This window comes from Gavialis gangeticus, unplaced genomic scaffold (assembly GCF_001723915.1).
Source record: "Gavialis gangeticus isolate Ggan-Ray unplaced genomic scaffold, GavGan_comp1, whole genome shotgun sequence".
Taxonomy (NCBI): domain Eukaryota; kingdom Metazoa; phylum Chordata; order Crocodylia; family Gavialidae; genus Gavialis; species Gavialis gangeticus.
The window spans coordinates 881,250-887,108 of record NW_017728960.1 but is presented as its reverse complement, the minus strand read 5'-3'; positions in this window follow the sequence as shown (position 1 = coordinate 887,108).

The window sequence follows — 5,859 nt, the reverse complement described above, 5'->3', positions numbered from 1 at the left end:
GTGCCTCAGTTTCCTCACCTGTAAAATGGGCGGTGGCGCCCGGGCTGGTCCGTGCCTCCGTTTCTTCACCTGTAAAATGGGCGGTGGCACCCGGGCTGGTCCGTGCCTCAGTTTCCTCACCTGTAAAATGGGTGGTGGCGCCCGGGCTGGTCCCTGCCTCCGTTTCTTCACCTGTAAAATGGGTGGTGGTGCCTGGGCTGGTCCGTGCCTCAGTTTCCTCACCTGTAAAATGGGCGGTGGCACCCGGGCTGCTCCATGCCTCCATTTCTTCACCTGTAAAATGGGCGGTGGTGCCTGGGCTGCTCCGTGCCTCCATTTCCTCACCTGTAAAATGGGTTGCTCCATGCTTCAGTTTCCTCATCTGCAAAAATGAGTGGGGTGCCCGGGCTGCTCCATGCCTCGGTTCCCTTGCTTGTAAAAATGGTCAGTGGTGCCCGGGTGTTTTCAGAGGAGCACAGCTACTTTGGGGCAACCCGGGAGTCTCCTGGGCCCAGGCAGGACTCCAGCCACTGGTGCAGGTGGGGAGCAGGGAGGGGGGCCTGGAGCTGCAGCCCCGCTTCTCCCAGCTGCGCTGGCCTAGTGTGTTGTTCCCAAGCCCAGGGTGGATCCGTTGCCCCATCACTGAGGCAGTGACCTGCTGTGCCCTGTTCCCCCAATGCAGCTGGCCTGGTGGGGTGATCCACAGGCTGCTCTGGGCTTTCTTCGGCGGATGCACCCGGGGAGGAGGTTGGGACCGGCTTTGCCTGGTTAAACTAAAGGCTTAAAACAGCAGCGTCCTGCTGCCTCTCTCCGGGGTGGCCTTTGTGCCGGGAGGGAAGAGATCCTCCTCCCCATAACTTCTCCCCTCTGAGTCTCCTGGGGGAGAGGAGCAGACGCCAGGGGGCTGGGTGGAGGGCAACAGAGTTGGGGAGAAGGGCGGCTGGAGGGTTGGGCAGGACCTGACCCAAGGCCTGGGCGATGGGACGACTCTGCTGTGCTCCCAAGTTCACAGCCGTCCAATCCCGGGGGGGCTTCAGGGTTGGCAGTTCCTACAGGGCCCAACCCCAGTCCCAAAATACAGGAGCTTGTGGAGGAAAGGGGGGAGAGTGGGGGAAACAGCTCCGCTCTGACCTCCCCATCTGGTCACTGGCAGCCACATAGCACCTTGCTGGGAGGAGCTGCCTCCTTCAGACCTGGTCTGCAAGATGGGGCCAACCCCCCAGAAACCAGCTCCATCCCCAAAGGCCCAGGACTGGCAGGGCTGGCACCTCCCTTCTCTGGGGCAGCTGCCAAGTCCTTTCCCGCCTGCCCTCAGCCCAACCCCTGGCCTCAAATCCTCCCCAGTGTGGAGCTTTGGTAGCTCCTTGCTGCCCTCCACTGTCTGAAACCTGGCACTTTCCTGGGGAAAGCCGCGTGCGGGTCTGCCAGGGGCAGACCCCCCCTTACCATGGTGTCTGGACAAAGAAGCAGGGCAGCGAAGCAGTGGCAAAGAGAGCAACAGAGCCCAGGTGTCCGCCCCCCACCCCGGCAGGACAGGAGGGAGGGCTGGTGCTGCTGGTCCTGAGTCTCCCTGTGGGCACGCAGGGCGATGGGACTGAGCAAACTGGCGTCCAGCCTGCCCAGGGGGCAGCAAGCATCATATCACTGCAGCCCTCCCAGGCACCCTTGGTGCAAGCTGAGGTTTGGTGGCACTGCTGCTGCGGGTAACTCAATCCGGCAGCCAGATGTGTCATCCGCCCCACCGCCGCTGTCAGTTAGCTACAGGATGCTCCTTGGCCTCCTTTGTGCAGCGGTGCAGGAAGATGCGAAACAGCTGGTTCCACCCCAGAAGTGGCTGCACTCCAGCACAGGGCTGCACTAAAGTGGCTGCCACATCGCCTGCCAGAGACAGCAGCCTCCAAGATCCCCACTGTGATGTGCCGACCTCCAGAAGTGGCTGCATTTCAGTCGGGGAAGCAGGGGAAGCGAGACCAGATCTGCCAGTGCAGAATGGAGCCCCTTCCTCATACAGGCTCCAGCGGCTCATGCAGGCGGCAGATGGAGCGACAGTCGGCAAAAAGCTCTTTCCAAGAAGCTGAAGACCCAGCTCACATGCTTGTCTTTGTTCCTGCTCAGCCCCCCAAGCCGCAGCTCAGAACAGGGTGCTGTTGTTCCCCAATTGGGTCACAGTCTACCCTGTACCATGCCTGCCTGCTCTCTCTGCATCCTCTGTCCATGAGACGAACCTCCCTTTCACCCCAGCCCCATCCGGCCATGCACTGGGACCCCTGGGAGCCAGATATCAAAGGCTCAGGTTCAGTGCACTTGGGCACTGGGTTTGCATCAGGAAGCCCCTGACCCACTTCCATGTCCTGTCTCTGTTGTATACTTGGCAGTGCGGGCCAGGGGTCTCCTTGTGCCTCAGTGGTTCTCCAAGGGGGTTTCTGCCTGGAGGGCTACATCTGGAGCAGCATGTATATCTGTGTGTGTGTGTGGTGGTGGGGTCCTGTTGGCTGACAGGGCCCATTTTTGTGCCCCTGGTAGGGAGGGAAGGTGTGTGACACCCTACCCCCAGTGTGTGCATTCAGGGCCCAGCACCTGCAACAACCGCTGCCTCCTCTGGTGCTGCCGGCTGCATCTCCCTGGGGATTTCCAAGCCCAGCCCAAGCCCCCAGGAGACCCCCCTGCCCCCGCTCTTCTCTAGAGCAAGAGGAAGAAGAGAGGGGGAGGCTCCTGGGGAAAGCGCAGTGTGTGGGATTCCTCTTCCTACCTGCACCTGGCTCAACCCAACCCCCTGCCTATCTCTGTGCCCAGCAGCGTCCTCACTGGGATGGGGCTGGGGAAGCTGCAGGGGGCCCAAGGCAGGGACCAGGTCAAGGCAGAGGGCCCGGGGTGTGGTGCTGAAAGCCCCCCAAGCCATCCTGCTGCCAGCTCTGAGGCAGCCCCGGAGCAGCTGATAGTTTGTCACTGAAGCGCCGGGACATGATCCAGGAGGAGACGAATGATGGCAATAAAGGGAGCTGGAAATCAAGGGTGTTTTATGAAATGCAATAAGGCGGCTTCTCTGCAGGAGGTGGCTGCAGTGGGCACGACGAATGCAGCAGCCCCATGCCATGCCTTCTTTCCACCAAGTCACAGTCTTATGGCTCCTAGGCCCCTCACCGTGGCATCTGACCTCCAGCCCTGGCACCTCCTCGGGCGCAGCCCTCCGGGGACCTCCTCATGAGTTCGGGCTGGCAGCTGCAGCGCACCCAGTGCCGGCAGAACAGGAGCTCCCATGGCACGCGGCGACCGTGAGATCGCATCTGTGCCAATAGTAATAACCATCATTGGTGAGAACTAGCTATGCGCCCTGAGATGGAGCCGATAATGACCCTGCTCGTTAGCCAAGCAACATATGGGCTGAGGTCTCAGGAGGAAACCAGGGGCTGGGCCTGGGGATCCTTGGGGGTTGGGGCTTTTCTCTCTGGGGACATACTCTGCCTGGTACTGGCGGTGCTGTGCTCCAGGGATCTGGCCCAGGGGTGCAATAGGCACCAACTTGGAGCTCCTGCAGCTCTTCCACCTCCCCAGGTTTCCAAGCAGTGGCCACACTCTGGGAAGCCCCTCATTTCTGTCTCCAGTTCTTCCCAGGTGATAGTCCGATCCGCTTCCATGTGGGCCATGCCTCCCACATCTTGTGCCACCCACTGATCTTGTTAGCACGCACCTCTGAAAGTTGTTAAGGAAGACATAACATCAAAGCAGTCCAAAATCTTTGGACACTTCTGTGCTGACCTCCCTCCAGCCCGACAGATCCCTGAGCCCCCCACTCTGGGACCCACCTCTCTGGGACTGCCAGCAAGCAGAAGTAGATCCACTTTTGCTTGAGCCCCTGTGCACCTCCCCGGAGCTCGCAGACAGCCCTGCCGTGACTGAGCTGCATGCGGAGGGTGGAAAAACATCCGTTTAAGGGGAACGGATTTAGCTTTGCACTTGCTGAAGTGGAACAACAGGCAGCAGAGACATCGTGTGCGAGCTCATGAGATATGAGGAGGGGGGAGACAGGGGAGTTTCCTTCCCTGATTAATAAGGGGGAAGGTAGGCAATTAGGGGGTGACCTCTATTTGGTGGTAATTACCTTGTTGCCAGGAGGGGTTGCTCAGAGCTTGGGCTGCAGGGCTTTGCCTGCTCCATGGAGCTGGGCTAAAATCCTATTTTCTTTTTGAGCTCAGAGAGGATGAGAGGGGGCTACGGGGGCTGGGGGGTTTCTAAGCCAGTGGGAGCTGGAGCATTTGCCTTCTCTATAGTACCCCAGGGTTTCCAAGAATTAGAGGATTAAATGACTTGCCCAAGGTGACAGCCTGTGCAGAGCTGGGGAAAGGACCCAGGGGTCCGGGCTTCCCAGCTGGGTCTGACTCCCCTCGCAGCCCAACCCAGGAAGCCTGGCTCCCAGCCCACCTACTCTAACCACTACAGAGTGCTTCCCTTGCAGAGCTGGGCACAGGACCCCCAAGCCCTGATGCCCAGCCCCTCCCTGCTCCATCCCCTAACCCCCACTCCCCTTTCCAAGCTGGGGAGGGAAGCCAGGGGGGAGGGAGGGGCTTGGGCTGGCTCTGCCAGGTGCCCGCTCCCCTGCCCGGGAGGCACCGATGCCAGCCCACAGCTGGTGCTCACGGAGCCATCTCCTGAATGCAAGGCTGGCAGGTGGGGGAGCCGCTGAGTGGCCCCGAGGGGCACATGCCGATGCTGCACATCCATCAGTAGCTCAATCACTGGTGTCCCTAGGGGAAACCTGCTCCCCCCTCCAGGCATCCCACCCCAGAAGCAGCTGCCTTTCAGTGCCAGGGTTGGGTTTCCTTTGCCAGGCACGAAGCTGGAGGTGACATCCGGCTTTATTGCTGGCCTGGAGACCCCAGGACTGAGGCATCTTCACTGCCTCCTCCAGCGTGTTTATAAGCATGTAATTCAGCAGTACCTGCTGTGTCACCATCCGGCTCCGGCGCTGGGAAATAACAGCCGTGAATTTCTCGCTGCATTGCTACCCCGGTCTGCAGCCAGAGAGCCAGGGTCAGAGCCATGGACCTCCCTGCAGCCCCCCTGCTAGGAATACCTGCCTGGCCCCTTGGCTCTTCTCGGGGGCGTTGGCCCGCTGGAGGGGCATGGGATCCAGGGATCCCTTGGCCAGCCATGACCCCAGCACCCCATCCTGGGCTGGGGTAGCCAGACACTGCCCTTCCCCCCAATACACCCCTCCCAGCTCAGGTTGGAGGGCTCCAGTGAGGCTCCTCTCTTGCCCTGAGGGATGCTGTACTTGAGGGGCTCAGGCCCCTGGCCCCCACTGCAGGGAGCCTGGCTCTGGGTCCCTTCCCCCCACTCGCCTGCCCCTCACCCCAGGCAGGCCCACGCGCTGCTGGCTTCCCCTCCCATCCATCACGCAGCAGGCACGGCGCTGCAGCGCTGAGACGGAGCCGCCCCAGCTGCTGGGGAAATGAGGTGCATAAGCCATCACGCTTCCCCCTGGGGTGTGCTGGAGACTGTGACATGCTCCCCTTTCAACGGGGGGGAGCTATGGCACTGAGCAGCAAGGGGATGTGCCCAAGGGCACGCAGGGAGTCAGTGGCAGGGAGGGGAGGGGAACCCAGGCAGGCCTCTGAGGGTAGGGAGTGAGCCACCCTGGCTTCTCCTGGTGATGGAGACAACCTGCACCCCAGCATGCCCAGCTTGTTTAGGGGAGCAGCTGGCCTGTCTCTTAGCAGCCTCCTCCCTGCAGGGTCTATGAGCGGCAGGGTGCAGGGGCCCAGCTGCACCAGGCCCCCCAGCTCAGGAACTCCCCAAACCAGCTCGCTCTCTATTTCCTCCTACCCAAATGGGGGGGGGGGGGGTATCCGCGCCCCAAAAATGTCCCTGGAAGGCCCAGCC